This window comes from Megascapheus bottae, chromosome 7 (genome assembly GCF_031878675.1).
Source record: "Megascapheus bottae isolate mThoBot1 chromosome 7, mThoBot2.hap1, whole genome shotgun sequence".
In the NCBI taxonomy this organism is placed as follows: Eukaryota; Metazoa; Chordata; class Mammalia; order Rodentia; family Geomyidae; genus Megascapheus; species Megascapheus bottae.
In genome coordinates this window covers 44,303,432-44,329,972 of record NC_143515.1, presented here as the reverse complement: position 1 = coordinate 44,329,972, position 26,541 = coordinate 44,303,432, and the positions used below count along the sequence as shown (strand labels likewise).

The 26,541-nt window shown below is 36.1% G+C and overlaps 1 protein-coding gene and 1 long non-coding RNA gene across 2 annotated transcripts in view; one reads left to right on the top strand and one right to left on the bottom strand.

The window, feature by feature from the left end:
* Positions 1 to 7,934, bottom strand: part of Fancl (FA complementation group L) — a 64,752-nt gene extending 56,818 nt beyond the window's left edge. The window contains exon 1 of the mRNA XM_090336883.1: positions 7,865 to 7,934. The gene's annotated coding sequence lies outside the window, so the exon portion shown is untranslated. The remainder of the gene's footprint in view (positions 1 to 7,864) is intronic.
* A 2,273-nt stretch (positions 7,935 to 10,207) lies between these two features.
* Positions 10,208 to 23,268, top strand: LOC150060714 (uncharacterized). The gene is made up of 3 exons (XR_016536148.1): positions 10,208 to 10,464; positions 18,977 to 19,019; positions 22,621 to 23,268. It is a non-coding gene; the product is annotated as an uncharacterized LOC150060714 (long non-coding RNA).
* Positions 23,269 to 26,541: the final 3,273 nt, after the last annotated feature.

The following is a 26,541-nucleotide window of genomic DNA, read 5'->3' as shown; positions in this document are numbered from 1 at the left end:
AAAGGCTGGAAACATGGCTCAAGTGGTAGAGTAGATAACTAGAAATTGTAAATATTAGAATTAAAATCTCCAAAACATTTTTGTTTTTTATTTCCATTTGTTTGAAAACATAAAGTCAATTATATTAAAAAATAACCTTGCCCCAAAGTGACTTTTTAAATTATAGATTTGAAACCACAAAGCCAGTGAACCAATGAAATATGCCTATAAAATGGATGATATTCAGCAAGAGAGTGTGCATAACGTACAAATTAATATTTTACCAGAGAAGAACTAATAGTAATCACTTGTTAGGAAAGCCACACCTTAATCTACATGAAAGATATCTATATAAAAGAAACATTAATTTGCTAGCTATCCTAGATACATAAGGCCATATAGTATGATGCTAAATGAAATGACCTCCAGGATATAGAAATAAAAGGCATATAATGAGTGATTGTTGTCCTTAATTCACTATGTTATCTCTCATCTCTTTTGCTGTCCCTTGGTTATCTCATATTGTTGCAGTATTTCACTTGTTATCTGATATATTGTATATATGTGCATTTGGTTATTTGAAATAGGATAGGAAAGGGGGAAAACAAGATGAGGGGTGGGGGTCGGGGGAGGGAAATGGGACCAAGACATGAGAAAGGGTATCAATGTATGTGAAATAATGCACCTTCTATCTGGTGAATATAATATAACCTTTCGATTAATTACAATAAAAATATATGGACAAAAGAAAATTTAATAAAGAATATAAATTAATGTAGCATGCAATTAGTGTAGTTCTTTCACCATCAATTGTGATTTTTACTTTATTTTTTGATCAGCCCTGGGGCTTGAACTCAGGGTCTCGGCACTGTCCTTGAGCTGTCTCAAGGCTAGCACTCAACCCCTTGAGCCACTGTAACACTTCCAGCTTTTTCTATGTATATGGTAACCAAGGAGTAGAACCCAGAGCTTCATGAATACTAGGCAAGAACTCTACCACTAAGCTAAACTCCTGGCCCCAAATTGATATTTTTAATGTACCAACACTTTTCAAAGGACCCTCAATGTGAACTGAACCCTTGAGTTCAAATAGACTTTACTTTGACAGATATTGCTTTGTAATGTCAAAGAAACTATTTTGCCTGGGGAAAAACACTTTGTTTACTCCATTCATAAAAGATTTTGGCAGAGCATGATGAGCCCTGTTTTTAAACAACTCCCAGCATAACATGTTCTTTGCTTTAGGCTTATACATTTTATGAGATATGTCAGACCTTCTGAACATTACATTTTGAACGACTTGTTCAATGGTACCTCAAGAAACTGGTTCATTTTAACTAGTTCTCAGTAACAACACTGAAGACAGATCCAGAGTAATAATTTCTAAAAGAGTATCTAAGATAAGCTATTCAGTCATTTTTATGTTTTGAGTCTTAGTATAAAAAGTACTTGGCTAGGAATTACTGGACCTAGGTTAAGGCAAGATCACTTCTGGTCTTACCTACTCATAATAGACACTTTTTAACAGCTTTTATTTTTACAAGATCAGCATTTATCTACATAAATACCAATTTCTGTGATTATGTATGTTTAGATAGGAATTCCAGTAAGATAACTTGTTAATCGAATTACTACAAGTTCAAAATATAAAGCTTTTTAGAGTTAGACTGTATCAGATTATAAATGAGCCACGTGGTCTTTGTAAAGTAGGTAGTGTTAGGTCTACCCTGAAGAACAGCCCAGATTCCCCCTTCCTCTTCACCTTCTGGGAACCACTGCCCTAGTTCCTCCTCCCTGGGAAAGAGACCAGTTCCCTAGGCTCTTGAGACCACTCTGTGGTTCCACCTCCTGCTTTCTCTATATAATCAAGCTCATTACAAGTCTCTCTCTTTTTCCTATTTTTCTCTTTCTCCTTCCCCTTTGTTTCTGCACACTTCCATCTTATGCAGGCCTGTGGTTTGCTCTCCCCCCATAAATTCTTTTATGCCTGAACAATGTTGTGGGTTTCCTTTTCTTTCCAGTGAAACTTATAGGTAATAAGTCTAATTCCCCATAATATTATTCTTGTTCCATTCTAATCATATTTTTAATATATCTCTACCAGGTCTATCACTGTATTAAAAACAAACTTAAACCTCAGAGCCCTAAGTCAGCTCATTTGGAATTACCACTGGAGATATACTAATGTAGATAAGAAGTTAACATGTTTATCTAAGTTGATCCCTATGCCTATAATTAGCCCTTTATTGTCAACAGAGAAGCCAGCACTATCCTTTTTAAGTGTGAATAATACCACTATCCTGATCAAATGCTAATGATATTTCCCTTTCCAAGCTAGAAAAACCCAAGTTTCCTAAAGGCCTTACAAAACAATACATTCACTGGGCATGGTGGCTCACAACTGCAATCCTGAAGGCTGAGATCTGAGGACCAAGGTTCAAAGCCTGGGCACAAAAAGACCTGAGATTCTTATCTCTTAAACTCTAGAAAACGTGAAGTAGGGCTTGGCTCAAGGGTAGGGCAGGAGCCTTGAGAAGAGTTCAGGGACAGTGCCAGGCTGAATTCAAGCCTCATGACCCCCCCCCCAAAATAAATAAGAATAATATGTTTAAGGGTGTCAGTTTGACATGTAAAGGCCATAGTACTTGTAGATAATAAGGAATAGTTGGACAATTTTTTAAAAAATAGCCAGAAAGAATACTATGCAAAGGGATAAAATGACTCCCAACAAATGAGGCAAGAGCGGTCTTAGAAGGCCTTCAAGTCTAGTCAATGTGGGGAATATTGATTAAGGAAGATGAAGAGATTTATGAGACTTTAAGCAAGGGAAAGACATAATTACATTTATATATATAAATGTAAATGTGTGCATAAATATGTGAGAGTACATGTGTGTATACAAGTATATGTGTGTGCATATGCACATATACATATAAATATATTTAATGTACATTATTCACTGTAGTATATAACATTTCCTGGTATATAAAATCCCAATGGCCACAGTGTTGATACTGAACAGTTATCAGGATGGAAGTAGAGGTCTGTTAGCAGGCAAGAGAGAGGGAGACAGACAAAGAGACAGGACAGACAGACACTTTTGCTAACTTCTAACTAGTCAATTAGAATCTCTAGTGATAGTCTGAAATGAATTTTCCTAGGGCTATGCTTTAAGTTTTGTTTTCCATTAAATGGAAAGGCATTCAAGAAGCGGTTGAAGTAAATTACTGAGGATTCTTGGACCAAGACAATGACAATGAAGGTGAAAAGAAATAACGAAACTAAATCAATTAAATCCTATTCATTTTTAGTGATTATGAGGTAAGATGGGAATAACTGGAAAAGAGAGATGAGATACCATAGGAAAGCTTGATCTGAATTTTACTCTCAGTAACAAATCCTACTCTTCAAAAGGTCTATTGCAGTATCCAATTACTGAATATTAGATGTTTCCTTAATATACTCCATGCGGACTTCATGATCCTTGGGGTACCTATTAAATTCCTGAGCCCCCTCCCAGAGTTATTCTTGGACAGCCAGAGAACATTAAAACACAGAAAATAAACAAAATTTTCTTAGCTAAGCAGCCTCTTTAGTTGTATTTTTCTTTGAAATATGAACAATACATGGTGGTAAAGGCAACAGACACCTATATAGTTATATGAGGTATATATTTTAGCAAATAATTATTCTTTCTATGTTTGAGGGAGCCTAGAAGCTTTGAATTTAGATCTGCACCTGGTTTCTTTTTTTAATTGATGAGGGGGAAGGTACTTATGGCCTCCTTTATGTTAGGCAAGTGCTTTACCACTGAGTTACATCCCCCAATCCCCAGCATTAAAATTTTAAATAAAATACAAGTTCTATTCTTACATAAGTTTTGCCTTTTCTAAAGTATGTTCAAAGTAAAAGGAAAGGTTGGAAAGATATGTAGTAAAAAGGAGAAAAAGACCTAGAGAATATATTATATAAAAAGAAGCTGATAAGGAAAATTAAAAGACAATTTTTACAGTGGTAAAACAATTTCATTTTATTGTAAAGACCTAAATGAATAAAAGAAGACTTTGAATGTGACGATGATTAAAAAGACAAAATCATTAGCTAAAGATATTTACAAGTTTAGACTCTTTCATTTTGATTGTAATTTTAATTAGCTGGACACTGGGGGGGAAGAAAATGAAAGCCTACATCATCTACCTACTCTTTAAATTGCATTCCACCTTAATTTTCTGCTCTTCAGTTCTTAATTTTCTCTATTTTTGTTCTAAGTAATCCGGTTATCAGGCTAAAGTGATTTTCCCTCTGCCAGGTTTAGCATTCGGTATTTGCATTTGTGAACTGAAAGTTCATTCTGTTGCTTTAGTCCTTATTCTTTCCATAGCAAAAACTCTCTACAGGTAACTTTTTTCAATCCTTTGTCTATACAGCAGGGTGCTTTGTATACCCAGACAGTTAGATGACTAATAACAAAGGCTCCTGTTTTTAAAATAATTATGCTCTATTTACACAGTTTTCCACAAAATTTACTCATAAAATTTAAAAAGCAGCAAAGTTTCAGAAAGCTGTGGTTTTACTAGTCATTATAACCATTTTTTTTTTTTGCATGCAGGCAAGATGCCCATTTCCATGTATGATGAAGTAGAAGCTGATAATTCAGTCATAGTCAATCAAGTACAGTACTTTGTGTGCACATGAATCATTTTTTTTGCCAGTCCTGGGCTTGAGCTTAGGGCCTGAGCACTGTCCTTGGACTTTCTCAAGTCTAGAGCTCTACCACTTGAGCCTCAGCACCACTTTCGGCTTTTTTCTATTTATGTGGTATGGAGGAATCAAATCCAGGTCTTAGTGCATGCTAGGCAAACACTCTACCACTAGGCCAAACTCCTGGCCCACATGAATAATTTTTAAAAACTTATTTGGTTATGAAACAAAACACATATGTGTTCAGTGTAACCTACTTTTCAAAGGGTTTATCTTCAAAATACTATCTGGGTTTTTAGTAGGCTATTTGTTTTGTTTTCACTAACGAAAACAAAATTAGTATAGATAACCATGTTCTATGTGTGTCTTAGTTTGCTGTTCTTCTGAAAGAAATAAATAATGTGAAATGACAATGTTGAAGTGCCTTAAGGGTCTGGGAATGAAAGAAACTATTTAAATAGTGCCAATTATTGCTATTATACTGCTGTGAATAAAGAGTAACAGTTGGCTTTAAAAAGTCCTGTGGACAATGCATTTTGTTCTTTGATATACCAGAAATAATCAGAACATAGGGATAGGTAGAAGCTATGTGTTCCATGTGGATATATATATGTGTGTGTGTGTGTGTGTGTGTGTGTGTGTGTGTGTGTGTGTTTATGGGTATATGTATATAAATATATACATTTACATGTTTAGGTATGTATATGTTAAATATAAACATGCATATGATTTATATATAATATGCTATACATGTGCATATATTACTGGGGAATATAAAACTATCTTAATAATTCAACACATTTGATTAATCATTGGATTCCAGTCATGGTGTAGTTTAAAATTGATATACCGCAAGTGGGTCCTTGTTCTCTGGAACAGTATAAAAATAGAGCCAAGAACTTAAGTTAGGAAATGTATATTTGAAAGTGAAAAAAAGGACTGGACTGAAGGTTTAGCCCAAATGGTAGAATGCCTCCTAGCAAGCAGGAGGCCCTGACTCAACACCCCTACTTTCCCCCACCCACCCACATACACAAAATACATCAGTAAAAAGATTTTTTTTTTAGGGCCAGGAGGTTGGCCTAGTGGTTAAAGTGCTTGCCTAGCATGCATGAAGACCCGGGTTCAATTCCTTGGTACCACATACATAGAAAAAAGCCGGAAGTGGTGCTGAGGCTCAAGTGGTAGAGCTCTAGCCTTGAGAAAGTCCAAGGACAGTGCTCAGGCCCTGAGCTCAAGCCCAGGATGGCAAAAAAAAAGAAAAAAAAAAGATTTTTTTTTTTAAAGTAAATGAAAGAAAGCTTTGAAGAAGTAGTGGAAACTTTCCATCCAGAGAGGAGTTGAACACAGTCTTCTTAGGCTGGTTGCTTGATGGCTTATGTATGGGTTACCCAGTCAGTTGTCAAGTGGTTGAGCAGACACTTAGGGTACTATGAGGAGAAAAAGAGTTTGAGCTGGAAGAAACATTTAAGCAGGCCTGAGGCATTGTGGGAGCAACAAACGCCAGGATGGGCCACATGTTATGAACCACACATTAGGTCAACAACTTTTTACTCCCATCTTCATAGTTTCCCTTGCCCTCTCATAACATAGCAAGAAAACTCCAGCTCTACATTAGTTGTCTGATGTCTAAAATTTCACATTTGATTTTTACTTCTTTATACCTTTACATGAAATGTTCTAGAGCCTGTTGTAACTCATTATTTCAGTGAAAACTAGAACCAGATATTTTCTAGATTAAGAATTGAGAAAAGAGGTATTAAAAATAAGAGGGAAATGAAGAAGTTGAAGGAAGGGAGGAAGCACAAGGAACTTTGGTGTTGAAAATGTGCAGAAAAAGAAATACTACAGCAGAGCCACCATGTTCCTGATTAAGCCATAAACATGATGATAATCATCATTATAACCATTAAAAATATGAACAAGAAAATATATTGAAACCCCTTATTTAAAATGCTTTTAAGATTGGATTCTTAGGCCTTTCTAAGAAAGCATTCTAGTATGCTTTTTCTAATATTTTAGTATGCTATTTCTAATAGCATACTATTCTTGTATGACTATGAGGTGATAATATTGGTTGATTATCCTACCTGAGATGAATATTTCCTTAAAAATGAGTCAAACATAAAAGCTCTTCTTTTGGGAGTGATGTACAGTTTACAGAGATTTGATTCCAGTATTTCTTGCAATTCCTGATTTATCTAAGAATTCCCCTCTTATCTAAGAATGGTAGTATCTTCAGACTCTTACACAAAATCAACGGAACTACTTTCTCAATACCGAGATTCCTGAAACCTAGGATTAAATAAATCCTGTTTTTGACTGCTAAGGATTACTAAAATGTTAGGAGCACAAATGTCTTGAGTGGCAGGCAGGTGGTGTTACTGCCCCCTGCAGGAGATCCCTACCAAGCCCCCCTCTGGCTCTACACCACCTATTGCAAACATTATTGTAATTTGCTTGTTTCGGCTGATCCCCTTGTTTCACCTTACTGTCAAGTCTCTAGAATCTAGTGTAGTTTCTGGAACATGGCAAGTGCCTAAATAATATGTGTTGAATAAACTATTACAATAAGAAAAACACGTAACACAGACTATTTGGGATAAATTTCCTGTAAAAGGAGAAAAGAAAATTTTTATGGCTTAAAACTGAAATGTCCACTTAGAGGTTTCTGGGTTGAGGGATTGGTCTCCAACACCTGGTGCTATCAGGAAATGGTAGATACTTTAAGAGGAGAGAGGGGGCTAGTTGAAGAAAGTGGGGCTTGTCTTTGTCCTCAGCCCTTTCTCTCTTTTCCTCCCAGTTACTGTAAGCTATGCAGCTTCTTTCTACCATATACCTACCACATTATTCTGCCTCACCCTAGTACTCTCAAAAGCAAAGTGACCATGAACAAAGCCCTCCAAAACCATGTGCTAAAATAAACTTTTTTTTCTATTAAGTTGTGCTTTTTCTCAAAGCAACAGAGGGCTGTGTAGCACAAAAAGGGAAGAGTTGTTTTTGCCTACGTGCTCAAACAGAAATAATATCAATGAATTTTGATTATTAAATCATTACTGTGCATTAGAAATAGTTTGAAATACTTTCAGCATAGTAATTCAAGCAATTATATAAATGGAATACTACTACTATGATTATTTTTCAGAATAAAGAAAGGTCTTACAGGATGTCTAAAGTGACATACCTAGTCAAACAGGGTTAGGATTGAAACTGAGGAGCTGGCTCTTTAACCTGTAGTCTAAGCATGATTCCATCCTTTGCTGATGTAATAAAGGGTCTATACGCATAGGGGCTGATGATTATAGGAATTGGTTCTTACTCTCAAGAGAGTTTACAATAATTAAGCACACATACTTTTCTGAATAATCTGTTCACTTATTTTCACTGAATATATAAACAAGAAAGGGAAAAGGAAGGGAAGACAGGAGGGAAGGAAAGAGAGAGGGATGGTCTGAGTTTGTCAGCAGTCTTGTGATCCATTTTACATCTGTTTGATTATGTAAATGAAAAACTCTCAAACCAGCACTTACTTCACCTAAAAAATAAATCCTTGAATATTTTTTAATCTGGAGATATTCTTTATTAGAAGAAATTTCATTTATGAAAATAATTTTCTGCATTTAAATGTATATCAATATATTTAAGATTTTTCATAGACCATTAATTTCCAAGTGCCAGCAATTTCAACACTCCATCTATACTGTTTCTGTATATAGAGAGAAACTATGCAAGAATGTGGCATAAAAGAGCTAATTCTTTTTACTGATGATCATGAAACCTTCGAAGAACTTAGTCTCATCAGATTTCTAGACAGAAATAGCAAAAATAACATGTTTAAAAGAAGAGAGAAGTGACTTTTTGCTTGCTAAAAAAAGGGGGGTCAGGTACAGTACTATGCATATCAAAGGCATATGAAATTTCATTACTGAAAAGAAGTAAAAGAATAACAAGTTTAGAAAATTAACTGTCAAATTACATTTTTTAAAGAGGGGCAGTTAAAATGTTGATGAACAAATATAAGATGATGGCTCAGGGGCACTAAAAGTGGAAAATGTGTGGGTTCTACTAGATAATACAATAAGTAGTACAAGTTTCACTTTATAACCCATTGTGATTAAACAACATCTTGCTGAAAGTGCAGATGTGATACTACCATAGTAAAACTAGCCTTTTTAAAGATGTTTCTAATTAAACCATGAAAAATAAAAAAGAAAATGAGGAGAGAAGCCATTTTGAAGACTTTATTAATGGTACATTTATGGAAGAAGGCTTTATTAGATTTAACCCAGCAAATGTTAATGCTAATTTATAATATGATAGTTAAGCATTTTTCCCCTACCAAGTCTTTTCTTTCAGGATTGTAAGGTTTTTGTTGTTGTTTTGGTTTTTATTTATTTAATTTTTTGTTGGTCATGGGGCTTGAACTCTGAGCTTGGGTTCTGTCCTGAGTATTTCGGCTCCAGGCTACCACCCTATTGCTGGGCCTGGGTTTTATCCCTGAGCTCTTCAGCTCAAGGCTACCACCCTACCCCTTGAGCCTCACCGCCACTTCCGGTATTCTAATGGTTAATTGGAGATGAGTCTCACGTTCTTTCGTGCCTGGGCCAGCTTTTAGCCCTGATCCACAGATCTCACTCAGCCTTCTGAGAAGCTAGGACTCCAGGTGTGAGCCACTGTGTCTGGCTTGTTTTGGTTTTTTAATATGTGCTGTTTGATTCTTGTCTGTTTTGAAAAGTGTTTTAGAAATAAATTTTTTTTAATTTTTTTTTTTTTGCCAGTCCTGGGCTTGGGCTCAGGGCCTGAGCACTGTCCTTGGACTTTCTCAAGGGTTAGCACTCTACCACTTGAGCCTCAGCACCACTTCCAGCTTTTTTTTTTTTTTCAATGTATGTGGTACTGAGGAATTGAACCCCTGTCTTTGTGCATGCTAGGCAAGCACTCTACCACCAAGCCAAACTCCCAGCCCCTAGAAATAAATTTTAAAAGCATGAATAGATGGCATATAATCAGTGTCAACGTTGATTCTATTCCTGTTACTAAATATAACAATAAAATCTATTTGATAAGTTTTTTGTTCCTACTGTTTTTTATATCCACTTGTAACATATCATAGATTCTATTATCTTTTTGATCCGTAGGCCTCTTTATTCATCTACTCTCATGTCAAACCCTACTGTAAATTAATACAGAATTTTATGCTCTTATTTGTAGTAAGGCTGATATCCTTTCATGACCATCAACCCCAGATTTTTTTGTCTACTATTTAAAAAATATTCTTGACTACATATAATTCCAGAACATGCCAAGAAAAGTTACATTATTTTCTGTTGATGTAATTTTGACATTTCCAAATTCTAAGCTTAATTTTTGTTTTGATTCCAAAATCTTTTTTTGCTTTAACCAAGTTTCCCTTCTTAGGGAGCTAGCTCAGCATCATTGTGATTCTGTGGAATGTTTTTCTTTAGGTGTTTTGTGATTTCTGGCTCCATTATTGGGGACTCAGTATCAGTTTCCATGTGAATGAGGACTGGCCTGGGGTAGACCAAAATCCAGTTGTAGAACAGGTACCCAGGTGGTACCCAGGAAGAATGCAATTTTGGGCTGAAGAGCAATAGGAATATTATTTGTCTAGGGGAGAATGTCATTGCCAAATTCCGATAAGCACCAAGGTGATCAGAACAAAAATGGATTTTGTACCAGAAAGTCAAAGCCAAAGATGAACTAGGAAGTGGAAATGAGGGAATGTGAAGCAGAAGAAAAAAAGCACCCTGCTATGAAATCTGGGTATGTATATTGTATTGTGAAAGTAAGCATAAGGATAGAAAGCCTGAGTGGCTTTTAGGAGTGCAGCTTGGTGCCAAGATTATCAGAAAGATATCAGGAAGGCATAGTCCTGTACTTATTGGTCTGAATTTGCTTGTGTTGCTGTCAAAAAATGCATTTTGGGGGACTGGAGTTTGCCACTCATGGTTGAGTGTTTGCCTAGCATAACAAAGACTTGGATTCGATTTCTTGGTACCACATACATAGAAAAACCTGGAAGTGGTGCTGTTGCTCAAGTGGTAAGTGAGAAAGCCCGAGGACAGTGCTCAGGCCCTGAGAAAAGAAAAAAAGGAAGAAAGGAAGGAAGGGAGGGAGGAAGGGATGGAGGGAGGAAGGAAGAAAGAGGGAGAAAGAGAGAAAGAAAGAATATAATATGCTATGTAAATTTTGTGACAGTTTATGCTTCCAAGATGAAACAGAAATTTGTCCCTCATCATTTTGGGACAGAGAAGTTGAAGGTCACGGCAAGAATGGATGAGGACTTACTTTCTTATGTGTTGAACTATTGTATCTGTACATGTTGAGGGGCCCCTTAGACTCTTGGATTGATATTAATCTCAGTCAGAAATACTCTCCTTTCCTCACCTAGTTACCTTCCTAAGGCCCAGCTCCTAACACTAGAACTGGAGATTTGACATCAACATATGGCTTTAAAAATAGTTTTATTATCTTTAAGTAGTTGCACAAAGAAGTGTCATTTTACAAAGCAGTATATGAATACAAGGCATCTTGATCAATGTCACACTTTTCAACATTCTCACCCATGCCTCCCAACCCACACTTTCTTTTCTTAATTTTGTGGATATATTTCAATTCTTCACTGCATTCTCCCCACTGCATTCCCCATGACACCCCCCCACCAGCATTTCGAGTACTTGTTTCCTGGTGTTCATTTTGTTGAACTTTGACCTTACCTTTCTAAAGAATTACACTGTCTGAAGCCAGATATGGTGGCTCACACCCAGCTACTCAAGAGGCTGAGATCTGAGGATCGTGATTCAGAGCCAGCCTGGACACTAAAGAATATGAGACCCTTATCTCCAATTAACCACCCAGAAAATTGGAAGTGGTGCTGTGGCTCAAGGGGTAGGATGCTAGCCTTGAGCTGAAGAACACAGGGACAGCACCGAGGCCCAAAGTTCAAGTCCCACAACTGATAAAGAAAAACAGAATTACACTATTTGAGTTCTCCCTTGACTCTACCATTATTCAGTCAATACATTGGTACAGCATTCAAGGTTTTTACTTATTACTATGTAAGCCAAATCTAGTGTCTTCATGTGAGGGAAAATAGGGAGCATTTGTCTTTGGGAAGGACATAAAAATTCAGAACAAAACATTGTTCTGCTAAGAAGCTAAACCATGTGGGAAAGCAGTACGCAGCACACTCTCATTTAAAGTTGGGTCCTTTTAACTTTCCTTTATAGGGAAAAATGGGAGAAGGAGTAGGAGAACATATATTTACTTATATGTGAAAGTTATTACAAATTTTATTCCGCTTGAATGTAACTATCACCTTTATTTTGCTGAATTTGTTTAATCTGTGTACCTCTTTTCTTATGTTTGGTTTATCTGCATTATTTTGTTTAAACCATGTCTTTTATCACCAGAATATTGTTTCACTACTTATAAATACAAGTCAGAGTGTTCACATTTGTAATCATTGCTCATAGTTGCTTCACCAACTAAGAAAGTTAAATTTAAATGTTCATCTGTGTTCTCATTTTTATGCTCTTAATCTCTAGCCTAAGATTTATTTTTAGACCTTGAAATTATTTTCAGTTGTATCTTAATGTATTGTTTCTGATCTGTTCTGTCTGCTTTACATAAATTCTAATTTGTATTTCTTTCTTAAGTTATTTTTATTTTTTGATGGTTCCAGAGCTTTCTGACTCAAGAGCTTTGTAGCCTTCAGTTCTTTTTGTTTTAATTACTTTTTCCAATAGGGTGTTGCTTTTACCTCCAGAGACAACCTTAAAGCAGGATTCTCCTACATTCTCCTATCAGCTGGGACTGTGGATAGGCATCACCATATCTTGCTTGTTTGAGATGCAGCCTCAATAACTTTTTTTTCTTCCAAACCTACCTTCACACTGATCCTTGCAATCTTCACCTCCAGAGGAAATGCAATTACCACCATGCCAGACCTCTCTTCCTCCCTTTCTCTCCTCCCTTTCTCTCCCTCTCCCTTCATCCTTTCTGTCTCTCCTTTTCCCTGTCCTTTTCATTTTCCCTTTCGCCCTTTCTGTCCTTCTCTTTCTCCCTCTCCTTTTTCCTCTCCATCTCTACCCTGTCTTTTACCCAATACTGAGACTTTGACCTCAAACCTTCACTCTCTTGCACACACACACACACACACACACACACACACACACACATTTGATTGTTGTCCACTTTGTCAGGCTCAAGAGGTGGGTTGAAGATGCCTTGGTAAAATCTGATAGGTGTGGAACTTGAGGTTTATCACTGGGCCTTTGCTGTTAGGGGTATGGGATAGGAATTCCAAGTATGTTACTAAGAGTCAGTTAATATCTAAACATTTTTTTTTTTTTTTGCGTTGAGCCCAGGGCCTGAGCACTGGGCTTTCCTCAAGGCTAGAGCTCTACCACTTGAGCCACAGCACCACTTCTGGCTTTTTCTTATGTATGTGGTACCGAGGAATTGAATCCTGGTCTTCGTGCGTGCTAGGCAAACACTCTACCACTAGCTCAAACTCCCCCACCGATATCTAAACATTTCTGTCTTGCTGAGATTTCACTTTCCAGTTCCTTTGACTAGAGAGTGCAGGCTTTTTTGAAGGCATCATGTTCTATATCTCTTGACATTTTCTGACTTTGTCCAGTCTTTATATAGAAGGTATTCAGAAAACCCAGGGAACTCCATTGCCATGGGGCTCCTTGGGACCAAAGGTCGCTGGCCTGTCTGTCTTCTTTTTCCATATCTTTGAGAGTTTTACGTTTGTTTTAAATAATGTTCAAGATTTAAGTTGTTCCTAAAAGAATAGGTTTTTACTATATCTTCTCCTGAATTTTTAAAGACAGATTGGGAATAAATCATTATTTCTTGCATTTATTTTTGTTTTTATTTACTTATTTGTGTAGTGCAAGAGCTCAAACCCAGGGCTTCACATAATGCTGGGTACATGTCTAGGCAAGAAATCTGAACCACATAATCTGGCCTGTAACATGCAGTTTCAAAAATGGTTACTAGTGTGTACTTTGTTTTAATTAGTCAAGAGCAAAAGGAATACCCAACCCCCTCCACAATATGTAGTCAACAGATAAATTCTTAGAATATTTGATATTTAATCCTCTAGTTAATTTCAAAATCATTTTTACTGCTTTCCCTACATTACAGCATTTGACTCATTTGTCTTTCAAAGGACTAGTAAACCTTAATTTGCTTAGCAGGTTGGAATGGATTGTTTTTTATTGTTTCCTACCATTGCCTTTCAACCCATGTAATTTGAAAACTAAATGCAAACTGTAAAACTCAATCAATTTGGTAGTATTCTTTTAATATCAATTTTTTATATAATTAGCCCTCAAACTGTGTTCAGTTACTAACAATTAATCTCATGCACTTTAAGGGACAACACTAATTTCACACTTAGCGGCATTTAAAAGAAAGGTGATGTGAATACTATAGGGAAAAGTCCCTCCCTATAGAGTTATACGCTATTATCATTGACTGGAGAATAAAAGGCCTTTCCTGTTGCAATCTGCTGTAAAGGCCCCATATTTGGTTCAACTCTAGACCAGCACAATCGTGTAACAAATACACTTACAAAATCACATGTTTTAATTACAGGTTTCAGGGAGATAGCCAACCTTATTTTTTTAATTCTGAATTTTACCTGTTCTTTTGACAGTTTCCTTATTATTTTATCGATGCTATATGGTTAATTTTTTACATTGAGGCTGAGAACACACAATCGCACGTTCATAGGATAAAGAGTAAGCAGGAGGCAGAAAACTGTGTAATGCTCTTAGAAGCCCAGAAATCTTAAAACCAGAATGTAGTTAATGCATATTTAATGTAAATATTTTTCAATGTGACATGAGTTTTCTTCTTCTTATTTTTTTTTTGGCAGGGTAGGGTTGGGGTCAGTTGTGAGGCTTGAACTGGAGGCTGGGTGCTTTCCAAGAGCTCTTTTGCTCAAGGCTAGATCTCTACCACATTGAGCCACAGTCCCACTTCCAGTTTCTTGTGGAGAATTAAAGAGAAGACTTTCACAGATTTTTCTGCCCCAGCTGGCTTTGAACTATGAACCTCAGATCTCAGCCTCCTGAGTAGCTAGGATTACAGGTGTGACTCAGGAGCACTAGGCTCTTAATGTGTTTTTCTCTTTGGGGACTTGTGGTTATTTTTGGAACTATTGGAGGTTTAATTCAAGGCTTCATGTCTGAGCCACACATCCAGCCCTTTTAGACACTAGTTGTTTTTTGATATAGGATTTTGTTTCTGCCCAGGTATACACTTGGACTTGCAATCTTTTTGTTGTTGTTAGTTGGTTGGTTGGTTGGTTTTTATTTTGTTTCTATTTCCTCTGAGATGAAAGATGCACTACCATACCCAGCTTCTTCTGTTGAGAAGTCCTGTAGGCTTCTACATCCCAACTGTCCTCATCTCAGCCTCTCACATAGCAAGGATGACTGGACAAGGCCACTGAACCCAGCTGTTAGTTCAGACATCTTGTAGGTATGCCTGTAATGGCCTCCAACCAAGATCCTCCTAATAGATCCTCCTAAATAGACAGAATTGCAACAAACATCTGCTACTAGTACCCAGCTGTTACTTTATTTTTGTAATGGTACTGGTTTCCAATTAATAAATTATACCATACATTTTCCCTAACTGATATGTTCATAAGTAATTTACCCTAATGCTTGGCTTCAAAAGATGATATTATCACATCTGAATTATGTTAAAATAATTTTTAAACACAATTTTAATTTATCCTAGTAATCCAAGGTCAAATATTGTAAATAAGCCATGGTTGGAACTGACTCTTTGTGTCAAAAAGTAATGAATATGTATTGAATTGTATGCCTGATGTTTAGCAAAAGGTGTACATATTTCTGTTTACTTGGGTATTCCAAGATTTTGACCTTTTAGATGCTTCTTGTTAGTAATTGGTTGATGGAGAGTTGTAGCCAATTGCAATGTTTATAATGCATACTCAGATATGCAAATTGATGAGTGAATTATAAATTTTGTAAATTATAGGAACAGTTTATAGTGCAAAGTGGCATTGCTCCAGAGGCTCTGGAAATACAGAGCTCTGCATTTTAATTTTATTCACTCCTAGTGTGACTAAAGGCATAACATCTTCATCTCTCTGTATCTAGGATTATATATAATCTGAGCCTAACAATTTCCTTCTATAGTTGAAAGTATGTGAATAACTATGAAACAGAGGTCATAAATAACCATGAAACCAAGAGTTTTCACAATGAAAGTGTTTGTGTGTGTGTGCATATTTGCACACACACATACATATATATATATAAATGTATCATATATAAGACCAAAAACTATTTTATAAGTTTAATTAAACCTATCAGTGAACCATGTTTATAAGTGTTATTCAGACAAACACAAAACAAATGACTCACTATTATAAGTACTATAGAAATCTCCATATCCCAGTCAATAGTTTTATTTAAATGGTTACAACTGAATTGAACATGGTGGCTGCAGTTTTATCCTTTGGAAGACAGAAGAATGAGGATTGTGATTTCAAGGCCTCTATGGGCTATCTAATGAGTTCCAGTCTAACCTGGAGGCCCTGTCTCCCAAATTATAATCAAATGATAACAATAGTAATTAGAAATATGTAACATAAATAGCTCTCATGCTTGCATGGACATTCTTTATTAAATGAGCTTTATCCTGTGGTCTCATTTTTTTGTAATGCTACATATTCTTCCAAATATATAATAATGCATTTTAAAATGCTTTAGTGGTACATTGAAAGATGGCTTTTTTATTTCCATCTCCCTAACAATGCCTAGGTTTCCATTAGGCACTTAAACTTTACACCAGGGAAACAAACAAAAAAATTAGACAAAGGAATTCAGCTTAAAAGTAGGGCATTACATGGAAAAAAAACCACTCAAATTCACAGTAATTTATAGCAAAGGATTGATCCATATTTTTAAACTTACCCAGTTGTCCTACTCATTAAAAGACTATTTCCTGAAAGCCACAGAATACATAGAAGCAACTAGTGAGTTGGTGATGGAATTTGAGCCTCTCCACTTTCCTTTATACTGAAATGCCCATCATTTTTTTTGCTTAATAAATAGTTCTGCGACGTTGAATTTCAGCAGGGAGGCTATTCTCCACTGGTGTAGAAATACAGTTTTGAGTGGTAGTATCTTCCCAAGCCTCCCTTGCATTGTAAAGCCAATATTTAGAAAGCTCTAGCAAACCAGCACCTGCTAGACATAAATCATATGCAGAAATCTGTAACTGGACAAGCTCGGGAAGACATAATAGATCAAGTCCATGAAGAACCTCAAAATGAATTAAGAAAACCTTAAACTTAATCCTATAACCTGACAGGCAGTCACCAGACTGACTTATGGAGAGCTGTAATATAGGAATTAGACTGAATACCAGATGGCTTCTAGAAGTCAAATTAAAAATGGGAGGGGAGAATGGAGAGAGTGGAGAAGAGGAATAAAACTGCTGCTGCTGCTGATAAACATAGGTAGGGAGCTGGAAGGGGAAAATGCAGTAACTAACACATAAGACTAAGCTAATATTTTATACTACATTCTCTTTCTTTTGTTTCACTCAGCCAGCTTGACAGAAAATAGTAATGTTTGACTAGTCACAAGACTAATACCAGATGCCAGTGTGAACAGGTGCAAAAACAAAGAACAGAGCATTTCCATTTGGAATGTCAGCTTTTTTCTTTATATATTCCCTGGTATGCTTGGTGGGAACTCACCTACTAGGTTTCTTATTGTTATTTCCTTGATTGGGAGAAGTTCTGTTTGATGAAAAATATGTAGAACTTCACCATAGTCAATTAATGGAATGAGTGAAATAGAAAAAGGACCAATTCACTTTTCCTGAGACCTAGCATAATTTCAATAGCCCACCATTCTGAAATGATACCAGTGCTGGAATTTTGAAATGATTCCTGGATAGAAATGTGTTTGTGACTTATCACACAATAGAATAGTACAACACTTGTCTACTTGTGAGAGTGGAAATTGGCATTGCCAATTATCAATGTTAAATGCAGGATCAATCAAACAGAGGCCGGAACAAACAGGCAGCTTGTACCATACACTCAGTTGGTAAATTGGATGCAGGCAAACAGAGGAACACAATATCCCTTCTCTGTAGGTGGTCCCTGTTTCATTAGGTTTCCAATTGATGTTGCTGCACAGTAATCCAAAAATGTGTGATGGGAACATCACTCTCATTTTTCATTAACGCTCCTTCACAAATGTTCTGGAGGCAGTTACAAAGCAAAGATTTTGTCCGGCTTACTTTTATCCTTTTGGCAACTATTGAGTATCCAACATCACTGCTGGGTACATAGTTTCTCCTCATTTAGAAACTCTGTGGTGACTCATCCCAGTTGGATATGATCAACTTCCTTAAGGATGTTGTCAGTATAGTGGGAGGGCTGCTAATCTTCAAATAACAGGTGATTTAGAAAAATCGCCTCATAGATCCTAATGAATAGTAACGTGACCATCAAAGTCAGGTAGGATCAGGAAAATGTAGGAATAAAATAATGCCCACTTTTTTTTCCAGGAAATCTATCAAGCAAGGAAATTTTTTGAGAGATCATCCTGACTGAATTTCTCATTTTTGTTTTATAAACAAAAATGCTGGTTCCGGTTTCCCCAGAGCAATGCAATTATCAGCAACTGCTAAAACAGGAAAGCAAGACTCAGGATGCATAGTCTCTTCATTATATATTGTTCCGTCTACAGTGTATGGGTGCAGATAACCTCTGAGAGCTCCATTATTCATATCTTTACCTCTTTAGGCCTCTATCATAACTTCTACATACAAAGTTAAATCAATCTATTGTCTAATATATTCCCCAGTGTGTAACTTACCATATGAGTATCTGTGTTAATTTTCTTCCCCCAACCCATTATGGGGCTGGGCCCTGTCCTTGAACTCTTCAGCTACCTACCGCCCTACCCCTGAGCCACAGCCCCACTTCCCGTTTTCTAGTGATTAATTGAAATTAAGAGTCTCAAGGTCTTTAGTGCCCTGGCTGGCTTTGAACCACCATCCTCAGATCTCAGCCTCTTCAGTAGCTAGAATTACAGGTATGAGTCAGCATGCCCAGCTCTGTGTTTCTATGTTAATTTTCTATGTAAATTGTTAACACAGTTTGATAGATTTCCTTAAACAATAAATCTCCTCTGTTTTCTTACTGGCTTGAAAACCTTCCCAAGTTCTCATCACTAGACATTGCACCTTACCTTAGGTCCAGAAGCCTCACTTGAAGATATGGAATGGATGCCTTTCAGGTGAGTAGCGACTTTGATTTTAAAATAATGAGCACCTCCTGCATTCCTGGCAAGTTTGCTCTGTCTATACTTTTGAATTCTTGGAATGTCTAGCTCTAGTAAGCTTGCTTACAATGTTAGAACATGTAAGGCCTGTTTACTGTACCTCAGTCACCAGCTTTCACCTACATTCAGAGGAGTACAGAGTCGTGGATTTTTTTTTATCTTTCTTTCCCACCTTCATCCTTTCTTTTCTTCCTTTTTCCCTCCTTCCCTCTTTTCTTTCCTTTCTTCCCCTCGAGATTATTTATCTAGCAAGTTTAAAGACAAATGTCACCATTGTAGGATATGAATCTAACGGGAACTATTTTAAATTGTTCAGAACACTTTTGTTTTATATAAAGAAATATCACAAAGCTTGCTCTGATTTTCCAGAAAGAATATAGCCTGTTTGTGGCTATGTGTTCTATTTATTTCATTACCACAAATTTTAGGAATAAACTTATACTATCTGTTGTAATCCATCTTTGTTATTTTAAGAGCACCCAATCCTCATCATCAAAAAGTAGGTGGGGGAAAATGAGTAGCAGATTTTGTGATCTCATATTGTTATAATTAAAAAGTGATGTAATTAATCATATCCTAGTTCTTACAATAAGAGAAAATTAGAATATGCAAATGAATTACTCAAAATGTTGAATACACTACATATACTATAGTGCCTTCACACATATATCAATTGTTTTAAAATTAATCTGCCTTCTTACTCTCTTTTAGAGTTCTCAGCAAAAATAAACTTGATTGATACGTTAAAATGTGAAAAATATGTGTGATAGCCATTTCATTTTCTTGGAAAAGATATTTTCTTGATTTACAAATATGTTCAATTTCTTAATTTAATAAGGAATATGTATCATTTTTCCCATTTTATTTAATGTTATATATGTGTTTCTAAAATACCTTAATAGAATTACACTAACATCACTGTCAGGATATTATCCAAATAATATAGCCTTGAAAATATTATTTAGCATAAAGGAAAGTATGAGTCTTTACCAGACTGTCCTGATAAAATCCTTTGCTCTTATTCATAAGTTGTACTAGCAGGGATGGATCTTTCATGAAATTTTCACATCCCTAAGCTCATGTATACATAGAAAGTAGCCTTAAAACAGGTGTTTTTAAACTTTTCATTTCCATATTGACTATGATTTCAGTAATAATGAAAAGTCCACTGAAAATGAACTTGGGAATTAAAATATTCAAATAGTGCAATGTTGGCAAAAATATATGAGTTGCTGCAGTAAGCGACGTTCTTCTAGCAATGACAAAATGGGGACAGGTATACATTTAAAAAGGAAGTTTGATGATCATTTAGCCCATCTTATAGCAAATAATAGCAAACCCAACTTAATAACACTTAAATGAGAAAAGGGTTCATTCTTTGAGCAAGAAGGAATCTAAAGGAAATGACATTTTTAGGGCTGCTTAACACAAAGACTGCAACATACCCAGTGACCCCAAGAACTCACAGTCTACCTCTTTCCTTGGCAATTTGCTGTAGTGTTCAATAAGACTTCTCCTCAAAACTATTTCCTCTGTGGTGAAATGATGGTCTTTACCTTCAGTGGCTTCATATTTTCATGGGAAAAAAAAAAAGGTTTTCTAGTAACTTCCTGGCACCCTCACCAGACTTGGAATGGGGTTATTTCTTCCCTGAAAGTATATATTATGGCAAGAAAAATCATAGCCTCTTCTCATTCACAAACACAAATTCTAGTTTCTGATAGGAAGAGGAAATCTAGATAGTTAATCAATGTCTGTACACTGTAGAATTAGACAGAAATTTCAGATTTGATTTGACAAGGACCAATGAGATATGGAAGCCTGGAACCTAGCATTTCCTTTAGGGAAATTACCAAGAAAATTTAAACCTTAAATCTTAGCATATTAAAGGAATTCTATTACAGTAATATAATAAGATATATGTAAATTGAATCTTACAAAACATAGAGTTTTAGAGAAATGAAAAGTTGCCCTGTTATTTAAAATCATATTAAGACAAGGTATATGAAATCTTTTATGTATCTTGCCAGTATCACTTTAAATTATATTTAATAAGTTTCCTCATGGGTTTTTTCTCTTTTCTTCTTTTTCATACCAAGGGAGAGAAAAAGAACTCTCTCAAGGACTAACAATCAGAGCTGGCTAGTTGATGAGGGACATTTGGTTGCAAAAAGACCCTGCAGCAAGGATTCTGTATCAAAGATTCAGGAGCAATTTGAGTTTGCATTCAAGAGTTTTCTGCCTATAGCAGCAGCTTATATGTTATGTTCGACTGATATATAAGCACTGTGAAGAAACATTCTGATGATATTAGTATTGTATATTTCATAGTGTAATTGTAGCTAGAAAGTCAATCTCTTTCATCTGAATTACTTCTCTTTCTTAAAAGCAGAACTTGAAATTCAGTTTATCTAAATAATTGATGCAAGTGTTTATTTTATGCCTGATCCACCTAGCAGTGAGCAAGCTGTTATAAAACATACATAAAACTAAGTCCCTTCTCACTGGCTACTTAATTCCAATTTTAAGTAAGAAATATGATATCCTGAATAGTTGTTCAGTTCCTATTGGGAATATCATTGCTTTGACTAGATGATTTTACCAGAATAGATTGAAGTTGTGAGAAATTGTCAGAGAAAAATTTAAATACCATTCTCTCATCACAAAATTGGAGAATTGGTTGGGTTTAGCCTATAGAAAATAAGTTCTCTGGAGTGTACGTTTCCCAGGAGTTACAGTGGGCTTTGTATTCGTGGGCTACTTTCCTTTATAAAATGTTCCTCTTTGTTCAAAGTATGTAGCTGGGGAAAGTAAATTTCTCCTTCAGCCAAACAAAAGTTCAGAGAGAAGAAAGAAAGTAGATGGAATTTGTGAGCACCCTTTCCTCTTTGTGCTGAGGGAATGCACGTGCATTTCTGTAGCAAAGGAGAGAATTAAAGGAAAATATTGCTCTTAGTAATCTTTCTTTGAATTTTATATATAGATGTAGCAGACAGTAGGGTAGCGCTCTTTAATAGTACTTTCAGTCACATGAACACTTATTTCATGTTTTATGTATTTAAGGGTTATTAAGTAAAAACTTTAGAAAAAAGGAAAAATTGCTGATTAGGTCGGCATTCATAGTTTTGAACTAGAATTGTTTTTGTGTAGTCAAATATGACTTGTCTTTGTTAATGGTTTGACAAAATCAATTCAATTTGTGGAAAACAAATTTTCCTTATCAATCCTAACTGGACAACTAAAGTTCTAATCTCTGTACCACTTCAGCACTGCAATTTCTATTCATCTCTCTTTTGGTGACATATTGACCTTCTTGTTTAATTAGTGGTTTAAATGATAGGGTCTTGGGTGTCAATTTTTTTGCCCAAGTCACTGGGTTATCTTCTTAAAACTGATCAAGTGGACTTTCTTTCTACTATCCTATTATAGGAGGTTTTTGTAAACTAGTGGTATAAACGATTATTTTTAGTTAAGAGAAGCCCCAGGAAAGATGAAAAAAATGGATATAAAGACATTCCAATTCTTGATCTTATCTTTTTCTCATCTCAACCTTTAGAGAGTCTTGCTGGAAGAACACAAGGAAAGGCAGGAAGGCTTCTTACAGATCTTTGAGACCTCCTTCCACTCAAGTCCCAGGGGAGCTAGAACGCTATACCTCTGTGGTTCAAAAAGTCTTTGGACCAGAAAAGGGGCCTTTATCTGCCAACATTTCAAACATATTCAATCAAATATTGATCTAGAAAATCAGCTACTTTTTCCTCTAGCAAAGAGATTAAATTAGTACTACCTACTGAAGGCCTACACATGGTCCTCGGGAAGATAATGATGGTACCCTAGGCTTTTCCTAGGATCAAAAGTTTATATGGACACCAAACTGATTTAAAGTTTTCTATAATGCATGGAGACAAAAGGGTGAAAGATCTGCTTGGCGATAGTAATGTGCTGGAGATTATCTCATGTGGCGAGTCCTTGCATCAAGAAGCCTGGTTATGGTTTTCAAATCCATCTCATCTCTGAAAATAAAAGGAATGGAATGTGGCCTGCTTCACCTCGCTGAAAGGTTTTCATCACCAGAAATATCTGATGCCTCTTATTCAAGTTGACAGGAGCACATGTTCCTATGACTCATAAACAGTCCTTCTCTCTATTGTGTCCTGATTCCAAGAAGTACCTCATGTCATTCTATTAAAGAGCAGAGGGCTTGTCTGCCTGTTCTTCCATAAATATGAATCTGTCAAAATGATTTTTCAAAAAGCTTTCTACAATCTAAGATTATTTAGAACTTGAAGCTTAATTGATGAAATAATGTACTCAGTTTGTTACACGATATTCAAAAGGTAATCCTTAGCCTCACATATTAAAAAATTCGGGCATTTCAATCTTAGATAAAAATTTTAGGTTATAAAAGCTTGCTTCTTTTAGAAGTACCCTGATTTATTAATAAGTCACTTTTCTACTACTAAAAGTAGTTTTGATGAAGTTATCTTTCAGTTTTCCTTTGTTTAGTCAAGGATTGATTGCCTATCTTATAAACTGCCTAAACTGAAATCAGCCCATTTCTGATTTGGAAGAACCAGAAAAATGAAGCATCATTTCCTTTAATCATCTATATGACAATAGTACCTGCAAATGAACTACTAATTAGAAAGCAATATTGTAAAAATCATGCAAACTCACCAAAACATTTTCAAGTTATGAGATCATTAGTTGTTGACATAATTATTAGATTTTTAGGTAAGACAGGACACATTTTGAAATGTGGCGTGACCGTTTTAAGTTTTTATGACAATGACCCTTTATTAGGAGGATTATGTCAAACATTGCTACCATGAAGCTGTTTGGGTAATTTTGGCTGAAGTGACTAACAATGAAACTAAACTAATTGTCTTACTTGCATCACAATTCTCCCTAGCATCACAGCAATGCAGTTCACCAGTTGTGGAAAGAAACAGTGTTCATAAGCAACGACTGTGGCAGTTGCTTTGTTAAATGATGAGACTCTAGTGATGACTGAATAATACTTCTGTAACCGGCACTGTGAAAAGGAGGCACAGACATTTGCTAAGCACCTGATTTGTACAGAGCATTTTGTTTATTACAAAAATCAATACCGAATCTTGTACAAAGGGTGAAAAGATTAATTGAAGGTTTAAGAACTAAGGGCATCTGGCTTCACAGAATTCTTGCAAGGAAAAAAAAATGTCAAAAGAGTTCAGTTTATGGCAAGCTTATTAGAAGACTGTGGTGTGATATGCCTTTCAAAATAACTCAAGCAGTTTTAGAACCATTAACAAAACCCAGGTGTAGATTAAGGAATGAGAAGCCATCTGTGCACTTGATACTGGTCACATTCACTGAGCTCCATTTCTGCAAAGTACAACTTCAGAAGGCGATTGAGAATCTGGTGGTGTCCAGAGCAGATAAATCTACATAGTGAAAGGTCCAGAAACCACATCTATGAGAAACATCTGAATAAAGTAGGAAGCTTTGCACAGAGGAGACAAAGAGATTATGATAGTGTCTCTAAATAATTAATATGCTGTCATGGAGATGAATTACATAGTGTTGTATAGCCATACGTGACAGATCTTAGATTAACCAAAAGGTGGAAGTTACAAGTTTAGGTTTAACATTAATGATGAACCTTTCTACAATAAAACCTAGCTGAAAAATGTAATGAACCTCTCTGTGAAGTAGTGGATTTTACAGCCTTAGAAATGTTTAAATAGTGACTTGAACAAAGTATGCACCAAAAATGTTAGCGGAAGTGTTTCTTACACTTATTGAGACATTAAACCAATTATTTTCTAAGGTCTCTTTTAACTCCAAATTTCTATTGTTTCATACTGTAATTACTTTTTAAAATACCCCATGTTCTCTAATATACAAATATACATTTTTATTTCCATCTGCAGAAACTTGATCAAGACTAGCCACTGTGGAAGAATAACAATGACTAGCAAGTAGTCTTTGATCTCAACATAGTTATAATGACCACAGATGTGAGTACTGAAATAGAGTATCTCAGGATGCATTGAAGCCCATGCTACAAGTAGAGTACTCTGAGCAAATTTGATTACAGTATTCTACCTGTGGGAGGTAATAATGAGGGAGAAGTAGAAAACCTTCGCAGATACACCAGGAGTTAATGCTCCCTGGTTTTGCTTCTTTTGAGGATGTCAGTGAAAAGTAGGAAAGGTCATTCATCAGAAGCAAAGAACACATGACATTACATTTCCCCAAGGCGCTTCAGTTCTCTAAGAGGAATACTCACATAAGAGTAGGAAATGAAGAGGACCTTGCATGAATCCTAATTTAGTCATATTCTCAACACAGACATTAGAGATAAGCAACCTCTGCTTTATCACAGTTACCATTCCAGACTGATGGTTGAGAAATGGACTTCTCACCTTTTTTTTAACTGGACTGGTCTCAAACTATGATCCTTCTGCATTAACCCTCTGAGTCACAAGGGTTACAGACATGAGCCCCTGTAGCCAACATGGATTTCCTCTTGCAGGGAAATCATAAACCACACCACTAGACTTTTTGGCTTTAGTTTTCCAGATATGGTCTCAATGTTTGCCCTGGGCTGGCCTGAGTCCATAATCCTGCTAGTTCTGTTACCATGTCAAACTACTTTCCTTTCCTTTCCTTCCTTTCTCTTCCCTGTCCTTTCCTTTCCTTTCCTTTCCTTTCCTTTCCTTTCCTTTCCTTTCCTTTCCTTTCCTTTCCTTGAACTTAGGGCCTTGAGCTTTCTCAAGGCTAGTGGTCTACTACTTGAGCTGCAGCACCACTTCTGCCTTTTTCTGGATCTGTGGTACCAAGGAATCAAACCCAGGGCATTGTGCATGCTAGGCAAGTACTCTACCACTAGGCCACACTCATGGCCTCAAGACGGATGCATTTTTTTTCAGTTTCAGAGACCATGATCTTTTTGACTCCATTGCCATAGGCTTGTGCTACGGGTCTGTACTACCACAGAACATCAAGAGAGAGAGAGGAGCAGACCAGTTTTCTGAAGCAGGGTCCCAACATATCCTTTAAAGCCATGTCCAGTAATTCATACTTCCTCTAAATAGGCCCCCCTCCCAATAGTTCTATTCAGGGTTTGAATCCATCAGTAAATTAAACCATTGACTAGGTCAGGGTCCCCATAACCTAATTATCTTGAAACCTTAACAGACACATCCAGAGGTCTAATACCATTTTTAGAAGTATAAAGGTGACTGATAAATAAATCAAAGGTACTACTGGAAGAAGCAAGCGTCTGTAACCTCAGATTTCTAAGTAAAAATGAAATGTTGTAATTTTTTAGTATGTAAGGTTAAGGATTACCTTTTAAATAGACATCTCTTAATTCAGTCAAATTGACAATCAAGCATCATATGTGGCAACTTAATATTGGAAAAAAATTGGCTTGTCTGTTTTTCAAAGTGGCCATGTAATTTGACATCCCCATCAGCAGTTATTATGA